Genomic DNA, 14,127 nt, shown 5'->3' with positions numbered 1-14,127 from the left:
GTTATGGAAGTTTTAAGAAAAAAAAGTGAAAAAATTTCGAAAATTAGCGATTTTTAAATTTGTAATTTTTTTGGATATTTCCCCCATTTGCGGGGAACAAGGGAATTTTTTTCAATTTTTAAGGGTAATGTCTTCAACTAGATACGATTTGTGATCTTTTGACGTATTTTTGAAAGAAATCGGTCCTATGAGAGCTGAGAAAAAGTGGCAACAGACATAAAAAAAAAAAAAAACACATCATAGTAAAATTAATACCTTCTCCGCTTCGCATCGAAGCTAAAAAAGTGTGAGAGAAAATATTTCTTTTACTTTTTTTTTATACCATTTTTTTTTTAGTTATTCCAATTAACTATAATATGAATATAAACTGTGCAACAATATTGCTGAATAATTCATTCATTTTTATTTTATAAAGTTTTTAGTCACAATTATTTCTCATAAGGGTGTCAATTAATTTTTTTTAAACGGCAACATGCATATTTAACTAGCATATAAAACAAAAAATTATATATTAAGGAAAAAATATCAATATCAATTTTTAACCCATTATTTCGAATTTTAATAACATTTTTGAAGTACTAAGTGGAGGAAAAGCTCCACAGAGTAATGCGTAATGATAAAAGTAACATAAACCACACCTCACCTCCGCTCAATATTTTAAAATAGAAATAACTCTTGAAATTATCGGTCAAAAATTGATATCTTTCATGACATTTTCTTAATTATATCACTATTTAATTTATAAATTAGTTAAATATTTATGTAGTCCTTTAAAAAAATTAATTTGGAACCCTTATAAGATATGAAGTCTGGATTAAAAATCAACTATTGAATAATAATTCGAGAAATATATGAAACTAAAAAATATCAATAAAACATTTCTTAACAATGATTTTTAAAAAAGGTTCCAGACTACCGTTAAGAAGCTTTGTTTCTATTGTGCGTCAAACATCAGACAATATTTTTAAATATTAGACCTTAGAAAGTTAAATTGCATATTGTTCTTTTTTCGCACAACAATCAAAATCTGCCTATTTTGTGATACAAAAAAGTAATAAATAAATATTTACGTATACATTTATATAAATAAATAATATTGTATAGAGATTTCAACTAAGAAACAAGTTAATAACCTCCGCTGACGTTCTTCAATAATTCTTTGATTTAATATTCCTTAATATCAATTTGACAGTTCCAACGTCAACATTTTTCTTCCTCGTTTCGTTAATGAATAATGCAACTTATAATAATATTCGAGTAGTTATTTCAAAATTCTATTATTGTTGTCTTTCGCTTAATTTACATTCATTTTTTAGTTAATATTATATTCATATTTATTATTCGTGAATTTTTAAGTTTTACTAATTCAGTTTGTCATTATCTAGTATGATATACCTGAGAAAAGTAAAAATAATTGTAATAAATTTTAAATAGGTTTTTTAAAAAAATTCTTGAGAAAAAATATTTAAGTTTAAATTTTAAAAAAAATACCTTCAAAACAGCTTGTAATTGTAAAAAGGTAGTAGTTCTTCAAAAGATTTGGGTTCTTTAGTTTTGCTTTTGCGATAAAGGAATACCAATAACTACATAATAAACCAATAGCGGTTTATTCATGCTTAAAACACGATTAACATTATTTTAGACTGTACTTACTTAAAATGCTTGTTTTTTAAATTTTATATAAATTTGTTTGTGTTAAAAATGGAAAAGACAAAAGATGTTTCGTATAATACGTGTTTCCAAATAAGATATTTTTCTCTTGCGATCCATTGACCCTTTTTAGCTGTTGTTCTTATATTTGTTTCTACTTTAAACTTACCCATTACTGTAAAATCCTATTAAAGCGTTTTGTTTGACATTAAGTTAATAGCATTACCAGATAACTGTTCTCTACTTATTGCGACAATTAACGCTATGTCAATCTATTTACTTTTAATCCTAATTAAAAAGCTTATAACGTATGTTGTATATTCAGGACATAATTTGATATAATATTTATATCAAATTAAATAACGCAATGCAATTAAAAATGATTTTTAAAGCTATCAAGTAATTTAAATAAAAGTTATTTAGCCTTTTAAAATAATGTAAAATAGTTGTTTTTATCGAAAACATGGACACTATAGTGCACATATTTATTACTCCATATATATAGTGATAAATTATATAACTTTTATCCATCTAAAAATTAGTTAGCTCAAACGGAGTTTTAATATTAAAAAATGAAATCACTTAAACACTTAAACTAACGTACATTTTCTAGAAATTATTGAGTGTAGTTCTATTTACATCAATAGAAATCTTATCGAACTAACTTCTAAAATTCAGAATAATTATGATATAACACATGGTAATATATTACTAGTGATGGGTCCAAATTAAGAACATGGAATCCTATTTTATCTAGAAGAAAAACCTTTAATGTAATTACGTTTAACTTATATTACATGCTGTAATTTAATACTCTTAAAAAATAATTATTTTATTAAGGTTACTACTATAATAATACAGTATTAAACCCTAAGTATTACTTTTCTTATATTTTTGATATCAAATCAATTTTTATAATCTCAGTTAAAAAATTTTAATCTACTGTAAAATATTGTAATTTTGAAAAATCGAACAAAATTGATTAACTATTATTAAACATAAAATCGTTGTGTTTATAATAAATCTCTATTTCTAGGCATTAATTCACCACACTGTATCTCCCGCTTTATTATAAAAATACTAATACTTTTTCCAAATATTTGTCCAAAAGTTGTAATCGAACTGATATTTTCTTGAATAGATCATTTTCTAGTTCGTAATTTGATTAAACTTATATGTTTCTATTTAAAAAAACCAAAGTTAATTAAAATTACAGGGGGGTATAATGTTTTTTAGGATATTATAGAACGTATAGAACTATTGACTTCTGTCAAGAAAAAGTAATATTATGTTTTATATTTCAAAGGTATTTCATGAATCATAATTAAACAATATTGTTTATACACTCTGAACAAATTGATATTATTCTATACAAAAGACAGAAAATAATATTTTGCATTATACATCAACATGTGGTTCTGTTATGATAAGCGCCAGTGTCTGCTCTACAAATCGTACGATTAATCACAGTGACGGATAATAATTATTATTAGTGTACCGTTCATATGCACTGAAATTAATCCTAATATTTAATTCAATGAAACTACTGGGAATTGAAGAATACATAATTTATTAAATCCCATGAGAGTTATTTAGGTAAAATCACCAATAGGTGTCATATACAAGCCGCATGAAATACTCAAGTAAAATTTAAAGTATTAAAAATAAAATTATTTTTATTTGTCTTAAGAACTTATAACTAATAATTAATTTTTTTTTTTCGTGTTAAACATATAAGCTCGTTGTCAGGAACACGTTTTGTAAAATAAAAAAAAAATTGTCAAAGAACACTTTGAAAATGGAAATTGGTCTTCAACACTTCATTTTGTTTTCATTATACAACCGAACAAAAGGTATTTACGACAATGTATTACATATTTTTAATTATTTCAAATATTTTAAGTACATTAGATTAAATCATTTTTTAATGTTTTAAAAATAATCAAAAAGTTTCATTTAAACATACATTTTGGACTGGTCCTAGATTTTGTAGAACCTCGGACATAAACAATTTTTATTATAAATTATGCAACTACTTTAAATTAGAGATGAAAAAAAAATAATAAATGTTTTTAATCAACAATATGATCTAGAACAAATATTGATATTTTCTAAGACTGGCCTTATATGTATATTTCAATACGAAAAACTTAAATAAATATAAAAAACACAAAAAGTGAACGATTGTATATTAATACCTCAAACATTTCATTAAATTAAATTTATAAATTTTATAAATGATTTGATAAATTTATGTAAAAATCTGTTGACTTTTGAGAATATTAGTTACTTGATAGACGTTTAAATAAAAGCTTGAAGTTTTTTAAGTTTAAATAAAGTATTTGAGAGAAAAATTTTAGAACGATTTCTCAATTTTTGGTTTTTATGGCTTATTTAGTTTAATTTATAATCTAAGGTAAGGAGAAGAGACAAACTCTTATACTTTTTTTACTTTTTCTGTAAAGAAAATTCCTTTGTGATAAAATGTCTACACTAAATTAATATTTTTATGACTTTAATTAGACCCATTTTTAAAAGAGTAAAGTAGATTATTTTGTACAAAAAATATATTTCTATGTAGAAGGTCTTAAATATTTTTATTCTGAAAAACATTGTATAATGCATGCAACAGGTACTAATGATTTTAAATTATTTTTTTATTTTTAATTAATTAATGATAAATATTTTAGCAACATAACAATTAAGACGAAAAATATTTTTAGAACTTTGTATGAAACACTTTAAATATCTAAAAACTTTTAATATCGTTGTAATTATAGAAACTTTTGATTTCGAATAATTAAGTAATGTAAGTTACAATTACAATTGACATTTATTATACCTTAAAATAATAATTGTTGTGTTGTAATTCTTAGATAGTCGTTTAGAAAACTATATAAATAATACTACAGACAAATTAGAGTGATGCGTTTAGTTTTGATTACTTATTTATGATTTATTCGGAGAATAAACTTTAGAAAAATACAACAAGTATAAAGTTTTTTAAAAATGTTTGTAGTAAAATACATTTGAAAAAACAAGGTTATTTTAAGTAACCACGATAAAATCAAAACAACTACGAATAATTTCGTACCTGTTGATATATCTACTAATTTTCTGAATTTCAGTGTAATAATTTAGTAAGGTCACGCTAAAAAGTAAGGAAGTTGCATTCTTTTGCGCTCCCTGTTAATTTAAGCACCCATTGTTGCTCTTTTGAGAACACTATTTGATATTAAACAGATTTATTATTACATTGTTTTCCGAACAAAATTAAATCATTGAAAAACTAGAGTCAACAAAAATATTCATATACTTTATTTGTGATATTTTATTTGAATAATGTACTACTGTTAATTAATTATACGAGTTTATAATAACCTGGTAGTGCTTTAAAATATACACAACTGCGTAAATAAATCTTATATTTGAAACTACATATCATTGACAACAAAAATAAAAAATGAATCCGTCTGATACTGTAACATTAATATTCTCTTTCATTACCACTAAATTACGCATGGTACCCATAATTAATATTTTTATATTTTAACATTGAACTATAGAAAAATTATTTGTATATTTCTGCGGTTTTAGAGTGCAATTTTTGTTTGATTTATATATTTTCATTTTAATGAAATTGACAAACTGGACCTAACTGTATATCGTTATATTTCAAATAATTCTGATTAAATTTTCTATAAAATCTACGAGTACTTACCAATAATTTTATTGAATTTATAATCTGTATTTCGATACTAATAATTGTTTATGAACCACAGTCCAACAATTGAACACCGCGAAATTTTTCATTGTAATAAAATTACCGTTAAAGAAATATCCCACAGGGAAATATATGTCTAATTTTAAAATTAAATGTCGACCAAAATATAATAAAAAGTAACTTGATAATAACTAATGCTTGTAAACGAAACAACCCTCGAGAACTCACTAATAAAAACGAATTTTATGACATTTTCAGCTATGTGTGTACAAGTGATGTAGTTACACTATCCGGTGGTTGCAGTGCCATGTGTACCGATACGCTTTACAAGAAGTAGCGGTCGTGTGGTCAAAACAGCCGCGACAAACGTATCCAACGTAACGACTACTCTTCACCGTTTGTACCACACGCAATATGACCTATGTGTCGGGCCTTTGATTCTGCGCAACGTGGCGCATTGGATCCGCTTTTACCACCGCAGAGCGAGTAGCTTCATCTTGCTTGCATAAATACGGTTGGCCAATGCACATTTATTTACGTTATAGGTTAACTTGTTGTAAAATCCTTTTTATTAATCACAAGCTCAATTCTAATTGGACGTTTTTCGCACACACAATCATTAATTACTTTATATAAATCCTTTATAATATTGCCATTTAATATGAAATACCTTAAAATGTTTCCGATAAATGAACAACGCGAGTCTAAAACTTTTAAACGCGTCCTCCAGTAAAATAGTGTCATTTAAAATTTGTCGGTATCAACTGTGCGTAACTTATCGAGCACTTTCCTCTAACCATTTCAGTTTCAACTCAACAAACTCACGGCGATTAAGAACAGTTATTTACTGTTTTCCACTAGTTTAACGTTGTGTCGTTTCACAAATAAATGGTTCATTTGTTGTAATAATATTAATAGTTTGTAATGCTATGCGATTTACTGTCCGAAAATAAAATTGTAATTATTTGAATAGGTTTATATACAGACTTGTGACCGAATATTTTGGAAGTTATGAATATTTTTATACCTGAGCTGCAAGAAAAGAGTGGAAAAGTGATGGGATTTCTAAAAAAAAAGAAAACCCTCACTTCGCTATCACTATATTTAAATGTTAATAAATGTTGAAATATTGGTTAGAAAAATTCCATATATTGAATCAATCATTTTCTTAGTGAACCTATATAAGTTATACCTTTATAAGGAATAACGAAGTAATTTGAAAAATATTTATGCACTTCTAAATCGAAAAATAAATATTACTAAGCCAAACCTAAAAGAATTCTCAAAATTAATATTATCTTAGAAGATATCTAGCTAGATTACTATATTGACCACTGTAGTGACACTAGTAGTTCACTCGGCCTGAATATTTCCCTAATTTATTTCCAAGTATATTTCCCTATTATGATTATATTATTATTTAATACATTTATTTTCCCAACCATCAACATAACAAACAAAAATAATGTTATTTGTTAAAAGTTATTTGGTAATACGACTCACAGTTTGTAAATAAAGTCAAAAATTAGAAAAGGTCAGTTAGATACGCTCTCGTAAAAAATCCATGTATCTATTTGACTTGTCAAACTTGGTGAGAAGTTATTTAGTTCTATGATTGTATTATAAATGTGNAAAATAATGTTATTTGTTAAAAGTTATTTGGTAATACGACTCACAGTTTGTAAATAAAGTCAAAAATTAGAAAAGGTCAGTTAGATACGCTCTCGTAAAAAATCCATGTATCTATTTGACTTGTCAAACTTGGTGAGAAGTTATTTAGTTCTATGATTGTATTATAAATATGCTAAATATTAAAAGTTTAAAAATGCTATATATTTATATTATAAAATGACAGACTTTAAACTCTCGTGTTGTAATTATTAACGAGCATACTGTTGTCAATAATTTATATAAATTATCACTGGAGTAGTTAGTGAAGGCTTATGGGAGTATTCGTACAACGAATTTTCATTTGGACCACATCCAACTGTAATAGTTTTAACGTGGAAAAATGCGGTAAAAGTAAAAGGAAACTACATTATTTTTATTATTTCAACATGTAGCATAAGTATTGATTTTACAATACATAAAGAAGTAGATAAAAAGATTAATCGAATGGAAATAATTAGTGAGGTTTCTACCAAGTATGTCTGTATAGTCGTAAAAATCATAAAATGTTTGGGCGATTCAATACAACGTTCGCTATACGTATACACATAGATCGTATAAATACTTATAAAATGAAAGTGTATCGATTCAAAATCAACTTTAAGAGTTATAAAACATTTTCAATGTTACACTTGTTGGACTTACACGAAACGTTACAACCGATTTATTATTAATAATAAATGTTGTTTTGTGTTCCAATGAACACTATAATCCATAGAAATCAGACTATGGCAACAGGGAATTGTTGGTATTTACAGATGTGAAGTATAAACGATACTTTCAAATACGCTTATATTGTTAAATTAGGTATAATACGTAATGTACTTTACAATTAATAATGAAATATTTCTTTAAAATGTATATCCGATATGTCTCTTTAACTTTCTTTCAATTTGTTTTAGTTTAAAAAACGGTAGCACAGTGGGGTCATGGCCCAGTATGGTCGTGGCATAGTTGGGACAAGTTTAGATGATATCTGACAGTGATTATACTCGTTATCATAAGAAACGCTTCGATGCAAATCTGTAGATAGTATTTAATTTTAAGAAATTAATGGATCGCAAAATAAACTCATATTTTTTGTTCCACTTCGACTGCCATTTGCACATAGAAAATAGGTTGTCGGTACAAATTTTTTTTTGAACGTCTAGTACATAAAAGAAACTTTATTTTAACATATATTTAAAAGACGCAGATTTCCCAGAACATTTTCAAAAGTTAAATTGAAAAATGTCTACTTTTTATACAAATTTTCAAAAATTCAAAAAATTATTTTAACTTTTCTTATTTTGAAGAAGTAAAATAATCAAAAATAAGTATAAATTTATATTTAATGTAAGTTAGATTAGTTTTTATTTTATGTTTATTTGCGGACTCATTGCTATGGCAAATCCTTATAAGATATATTAAAATAAACGAAAAATTGAACACAACTGCAGCAGCCGTTTTCACGTAGAAGATAAGTCATCGGGACATATATATTTTTTTAATTTATAGCACGTAATATAAGCTTTAATTTAACATATGTCTAAAAAACGCAGTATTTCCGGAAGATTTTTAAAAGTTGAAAAAGTTAACTTTTGTAAAAAAGTTTCTAATTTGAATACCCCTCTGTGAGCAGCTTAAGTGTTAAATTTTCAATAAAATGATATCAAATAAAACGAAAATATCTAAGGTTTCAATATAAAAAATTTATTGTAATTCATTCATTTTTCAATAAGTTTTGGAAATTTTTAGAAAAAAAGTCAAAATTTACCAATTTTAAAAATCGTAATTTTTTGGGGGATTTTCACCATTTACGGGGAACGAGAGAATAATTTTTGATGGTAATGTCTTCAACTAGGTACTATTTGTGATCTTTTGACGTATCGTTATGATAAATCGGCTTATCTAATAGTAAAGAATCTGTTAAAAATCAAGATCTCTATTAGTAATTCGTTATTATTTGTTACTAATTATTTAAATAGGGATTGGGTTTTTGCCCAGTCACAGTACTTCGCAGTAAATGTCTAGATTTTGATGTATCAAATAGTTAAATTCGATCAAAAAAAGTTTTTATATTTATTTTTATTTTACTACACAATTAATTAATCAAACAAAGTTAATAAGTTAGTCATTTTTTCTAAACTTGTGATAATAAGTTAGATAAAAAAAAATAAAGTTGTGGAATAATTTATAAGTTACTTGGTTTTAATATTAAATTCAGTCAAGTTACTAGTTACTACAATAAGTAAAAATATCTTTTTAGTCTAAGATAAGTAGCTAATATAAATTTTTGCTGCTCATATAAAATGTAATTTTTTATTTGATAGTAAGAATAAATTCCAACCATGTTAATTAAATTTCTCGGGGAAATGTTATTTTATTTTAGTACTATATTAATAGTTTATTAACCCCAATAACTGAACACTAACAAAATTTATTAAAAAAATAAAATCTTAGTTACTTATTAAGTTATTTAGATAAGTTAAAATATCAACACAAACTTAACTTCTAACTTTTTAAAGCGGTAATACTCAGCATTGGAAAATAGTAAAATAAAAACATTTGTTTATTTGAATGAATGCCAAAAGCTCAAGTACAGAAATTAATTATGAACACAATTTAAATATAATAGAACTTAAAAATAAAAATGATGGACAATAAGGTTAAAAAAAGGCAAAAGAAGACATTTTATTACACTCAATAGATATTCTATTTATAGAATAAGAATAAGAAATGTGACCATTTAATAACTTTTATATTAATTATACATCATAATAATGACATCTCTACTTTAGGGATCTAAATGAAAACTGAAATTATGGAAGTTAGGCTCTCTGTTACTGTTGGTAATAAAATGTAATTTTTTTTTAAATAAATAGCGTAAAAAACTTCGTTTTATTCGCTCTAACCGTTCAATTGAAGCTGTGAATGGTTCCAAATGATACTCTCATATTCTAAAATGGGTCTTTCCAACAAATAATGTAAAGTTTTAAGACAGTTTGTGTTATTGAACTCCTGGATATTACGTATAATGAAGCCCAGAGCTATTAATCCTTTTGATCTTATATGGTTGTGTGACGCAAATGATAAATTTGATTCCATAATTATTCCTAAATCCTGGGAAGATGATTTTTCGGCAAAATGGGTACCCCCCCCCCAAGTTGAAAGTATGTATAATACTGTTTTTAATCTGATAGTAGGATATTTTATAACATTTAGATACAGTTAGAGGCAAACCATTTATAGAGCACTAATTACTAAAGTTATCTAAATCTTTTTGTAAATGAATACAATTATCTCTGGATTTTAAAGTGCAGTAAATTTTTAAGTCGTCAGCAAATAAATGATACTTGCTGAATTAGGAAGCAATTTTCAATGTACATAAAAAGAATAAAAAAAGAGATAGATTTTGTAGATACACTAGATAGAAAATAGAAATGTTCTGATAAATATTCATTAAATTTTACAACTTACGATCTGTCAAACCAATAAAACTTTAACCACAACAAAAGAGGGTTAGAAACACCATATATAGAGAGTCTTTTAAAAAGGAAGGAATGGTTAACTATGTCAAACACTTTACTAAAGTCCTATAAATTACATCTGTTTAAAAACCTCGTTCGGTAATACTCATTAATTCATTATAAAAACATAATAAGTTTGTTTTTATAAAATTTCCGTCAAGGAAACCATGTTGGCTAGAATTTATAAAATTCTAGCCATAAAATTTATAAAATTGGCTAAAATAAAATGAAAGGGATGGCACTAATAGTTTATAAAAAGTTTAAAAAGCGATGACAGTTTAGAAATGGGTCTATAATTTTTATCGCTTGATTTATAAATGGAGCTTATAAAACTAATTTTCTATATAAGGAACATCATTTATGAGTTACGAACGATTTAACAATTTGTAAATAGAAATGATTAAAGCATATAAGCAATATTTTAATAAATTATTGGAAAAGCCATCTTAACCAAGAAAAGAATCAAAATTAAAAAAATCAAAGCCATTAAAAATATCCTGAAATATATAAATGAGAGCGTAATAGTGGATAAATCTACCAGGTTATTTGTACTTAGTGAAGCTGTCCTGACATCTAATTTGGTGTCTGAATAACATGAACTAAAAAAATTCTTGAACAGATTCGCAAACATTGAATCACCCGAACAACATGTATTATTATAATACATTTTATTAGGGATATCTTTATTAATTTTGAGATTTTTAACGTAACTCCAGACAAATTCGGGTTATGAGATAAATTGGCTTGAATGGAATTTATATAGCGAGATCGACAGCGTTTCGCTTTAATTTTGCATAAAGCACAAAAACGAGATAAAACGTTATAATCCGATTGATTTTCAGCCCGATTATATTCATTTTTTAAACATATTTCACCAAAAATAATAGATTTTAATTTATATCACTAGGGAAAATTTGATTTACGATTTAAAAACTTAAGTACAAACATAATTATAGCCCTGTAAATAACTTCATAATAATTTGAGATAACCTTAGTGAAATTTAATATATTATTAGTATAATCGACCAGTCTACGAAACATAAAAACGTATTTGTAGCCGAGTAGTTGCCTTTAGAAAAATTGTATACTAATGGTTTCAGAGAGATCAGTTTATGACCTTTATAATGAGGTTCATTAATTATAAAAGGAGGTAATCTTTATCAATAGGAACTAAGAAATTGGACTGTATGTAACTAATAGAGCTGGATAAACTGTAATGACAAGGTCAAGAATATTATTTTTATTATTATTTACTGGGTTAAGCTTAAAAAACCTTCATATGTTACAGTCTCAGATAAAAAATTAAATTGAGAAGAAGTGAAACCCAAAATTATAGCATGATATTTATTATTTAAACAATTTAAATTTGGTAGATTAAAGTCACCTACTATTGTAATATGATCGTAATTTTTCTAGTTCAACACAAAATCTTCTGTATATATCAGCAGAAACACTAAAAAATTAATTTAATAAACCTTTGTTGTATTGATGTCTCAAAGATACCTGAGTAATTTGATTATTAAAAAAAAAGTCTAAGATAGATAAATTGTTAGATCTATTGAATAAAATGTAATTTTTGAAAAAATAAAGTTTTCAATCCCTGATAATTACATTTTATCATTTTATTGAGTATTTATTTAACTTTACGATATTATTTTTATACTCAGCCTTGCTTATCTTTGGTGACACCACTACTCTATAGTACTATTAAGAAAACTAAATTTATAAAGTTTTTTATTAAATATAAAGCAAAAAGTATCGCATTATTTTTAAAAGAGAGTGAAAAATAGTATTTCTACATTATTCAAAAAGTAGTGATAAATGTAGCGAACTTTTTACCCATAGTTACATATATTTTGTATTTTTTTATAAGTATCAGTTGCTCAATACTTTGAAAATAGCTATTTCTAACCACTGTTTTAGATTATACTGTAAGATCGTTATAATGTTTTATAAATAATTTTATAATGTTTTACTAAAAGAATATAATATTTATTCTTTATTCTTTCTTTATTTACAGAATAAACTTGAATTTACATAATTATTATATAAATAACATTTAAACGATTATATAATATTTAATTTTATAAATTAATTAAAATCTAATACAAAAATAGTAGAATATATAATTAATAATCTGGTTATTAAAATTCAATTTATTTTAAGTTTAAATTTAGATTGCTCTCGATAATTCTTTTTCTTCTTTTTCCTCAACCTAATCCTAATTACTTGGAGTCGGTCACCTTTATCCTAAACTACCACTTGACACAATCTCCCACATCATCAACGCTCACATCAGTTGTCCTCATATCACATTCAATAGCATCCCTCCTTCTCGTTTTTTGTCTTTCTCTACCTCTTCTTCCTTCAACATTCATTCCTATAACTGTTCTTATAACTTCCGATTCCTCACTCATTCATCATAATTAAAATTAAAAATATTAAAACTCAAGTTATTTCCTCTATACATTAGAATATTCCTAAGAGAGTAATTAATAATCGTTTTATTAGTGTTTTAAATTCTTGAATGACATAAAGTTCTATTATAATTTGAATGTAACATGGTCTTAATGGCATAGAAAATTAATTAATAATTTACTAATTTACTTTTAAAGTAAAAATATCAATTTAATAATAAAATGATGGGATCAATATACTTGATCTACATTACTGGTAAGAATTGCCTGATAAAAAATTTGAAATTGACAAAGATATCAGATAGTAGTTATTTCTGAGTTGTTTTGTCACCATGGATGCAATTTGGAAAAAAAATTCAAGAAGACTACATTCGTAATCATTTTCCAAAAGCCGATTTTTTAACCTTCAACAATTTTTCAGAAGATAAAAACGAATTATAAATTTAAATGGCATTATACAAAAAATTACATTTCTGAAGTGTAAAAAACAAACCTTTCAACTAATTATTTTTCGATATTTTTTGACATTAAAAAGAAAACATCTTTTTCTAATACAATTTATAATAAATCTCAAATTAGTGATACATATTAGTTATTGGATATAAACCAGAGAATTAAAGTTCTTTCTACTTAAAAATTTTTATATTATCATTACCATTAATTTTTTAACTATTTACAAAAGATATGACATAATTTAATTGGTCTATGTCATTCCAATCCCTTATAGTTGAATCAATGGTTTTATTTATTCAATAAAATAAATATATTTGTAATTAAAACTACTCAAAATATATTTAAGTAACTTATGAAAGTACACAATTAACTATTTAACATAACTATAAATAAATTGTTTTTGTTTCAATAAATGATAGCTATGTAACTCCAAATTCGATCAGAAATTTCCAACTTCACAACAAATAAAATGGCAGTATTTTATTAAATTTTCTGTCTTTCAACTTTTTTTTAGACGTCAATACGGAGAAAGTTACAATAGCTTTTAAAATTTTTAGACGTTTTCTTTTAGTGAAATGGTGATTTTAAGTGTTTATATTGCCACCGGTATGTTCCAACTGTGTATATAATATTACAAAACGAAATGCGCCTTAAAAAACAATTCTTTCAATATAACAATGACTACATTAAAAAACAAAACAATTAA

General features: G+C 25.1%; 1 protein-coding gene and 1 long non-coding RNA gene across 3 annotated transcripts in view; one reads left to right on the top strand and one right to left on the bottom strand.

Moving 5' to 3' along the window:
* Positions 1 to 5,641, bottom strand: part of LOC126905828 (uncharacterized) — a 56,229-nt gene extending 50,588 nt beyond the window's left edge. For both annotated transcript variants that reach the window (XM_050685913.1, XM_050685914.1), the window contains exon 1: positions 5,372 to 5,641. The gene's annotated coding sequence lies outside the window, so the exon portion shown is untranslated. The remainder of the gene's footprint in view (positions 1 to 5,371) is intronic.
* LOC126905838 (uncharacterized) lies at positions 3,111 to 5,747 on the top strand. The gene is made up of 3 exons (XR_007704116.1): positions 3,111 to 3,305; positions 3,389 to 3,503; positions 5,633 to 5,747. It is a non-coding gene; the product is annotated as an uncharacterized LOC126905838 (long non-coding RNA).
* Positions 5,748 to 14,127: the final 8,380 nt, after the last annotated feature.

Source organism: Daktulosphaira vitifoliae, unplaced genomic scaffold (genome assembly GCF_025091365.1).
Source record: "Daktulosphaira vitifoliae isolate Bord-2020 unplaced genomic scaffold, ASM2509136v1 Scaffold_4, whole genome shotgun sequence".
NCBI classification, from domain to species: domain Eukaryota; kingdom Metazoa; phylum Arthropoda; class Insecta; order Hemiptera; family Phylloxeridae; genus Daktulosphaira; species Daktulosphaira vitifoliae.
The sequence above is the reverse complement of the archived record's forward strand: the minus strand, read 5'-3'. Positions and strand labels throughout refer to the sequence as shown.